The sequence below is a fragment of the Pyrus communis genome, chromosome 16, assembly GCF_041283825.1.
Source record: "Pyrus communis isolate YQ-2024b chromosome 16, ASM4128382v1, whole genome shotgun sequence".
NCBI classification, from domain to species: Eukaryota; Viridiplantae; Streptophyta; class Magnoliopsida; order Rosales; family Rosaceae; genus Pyrus; species Pyrus communis.
The window spans coordinates 24,814,234-24,815,777 of record NC_142580.1 but is presented as its reverse complement, the minus strand read 5'-3'; the positions used below and the strand labels follow the sequence as shown (position 1 = coordinate 24,815,777).

At 39.8% G+C, this 1,544-nt stretch overlaps 1 pseudogene; it reads right to left on the bottom strand.

The window, feature by feature from the left end:
• Positions 1 to 313: 313 nt before the first annotated feature.
• Positions 314 to 1,258, bottom strand: LOC148690180 (uncharacterized; annotated as a pseudogene).
• Between the last annotated feature and the right edge of the window lie 286 nt (positions 1,259 to 1,544).

Here is a 1,544-nt window from a genome sequence, read left to right as displayed (position 1 = left end):
TTCATAACATTACTTTAAGGAAATATTTTATTTATTAGAAGGCATTCATCACATTACATTAATATGATAACACAAACATTCACAATGTTTAACTTAAAAGGAATTAGCTCTAAACATTTAGAGACTTATTTAAGTACCTTCAAACATTTAGGCATTAATAGTGGTCTTCCATCATATGAAGCCACATAATAAGTTCTTAACACAATAAGAAAGTTTAAAGACAATCTTTAAATGCCTAAACAAACTTCCCAAGTAGTAAGCAAAAACATGGTGACCGAACCCTTCTCCACTCTTTTCTTTGCTTGTTCCTCTTCTACTTAGCTCCTCCACCTATATACAATTATACAAGTGATTAGCACTTTATATCAAATATAAATATTTAGAAGATCTAATAATTAGAATTGAAGATAAGAACATAAACCATACCTTGTGGCTTGTCCTTAAGAGTTGCAAGGTATAACCTGCAATTCCTCTTCCAATGCCCCTCCTTTCCACAGTGGTGGCAAGCCCCCTTGGGCTCCATTGCCTTCTTTTTCTTCACTCCCCCTTTCGGCTTAAGAGTGGGTGACTTCTTCTCCTTCCCTTTGCCTTTGCCTTACGGCTTAGACTTGGAAGAGGATGGCTTGTTGTAGGCTACTGCAGAAGTCCCTACAACGTTCTCTTTCATCATAGTTTTCTCAGCAGTTACTAACATGTTTAGTAACTCAGAGAGAGTACTATCCATTTTATTCATATTGTAGTTCATTACGAACTGTGAGAATAAATCAGAAAGAGAAGCCAATATAAAGTCCTGGGCCAATTCCCCGTCAAGTGGAGTACCTAGGTTCTCCAGTTGTTCAATGAATCCTATCATCTTCAGTGCATGTAGATGCACTGGAGCCCCCTTGACCATCTTGGTCTTCACAAGTTCACAGACAGTGCTAAAGCGACGGTTGCGCGTCCCTTCACCATATAACTCCGTAAGATGGAGTATTATGGAAAATGCACTGTCCATGCCCTCATGCTGTCTCTGTAGCTCCTCATTCATGGAAGCCAACAGATAGCACTTGGCTTGTGTGTCATCCTCAATGTGCTTGTCAAACTTAGCACGTTCATCCTCAGTGGCCGAAGGGCCAAGAGGTATGTGAGGTGGAGCTTTGTCTAGTACGTAAACAATCTTCTCCAATGTTAGGAGAATCTTGACATTACGATACCATGATGGGAAATTGTGCCCCTCTAGGCAATGTTTGTCGAGTATTTTCGCGAGTGTGCTTCCAACCATATCTAAATACATAAACAATAAAATAAATTAGTTTGATTGTTGATTAAGTCACACGATTCGGGTCTTTGAACCGAATGACACCACCCACCATTTTTGGCAAATTCCATATCCCTCAAGATGGAATCCGGGAGATTTCAAAGAAAGCTCCTAGCAGGTTATAGGAGGCTCACTATTACCAAGCCCACCTCACGATGATACGATGTCGGCTAGCAAAAATAATAATGAGAGGGTATACTTACCCATTCACAACAACCTCTTGTGATTACCTATCTTATTGGCCTCT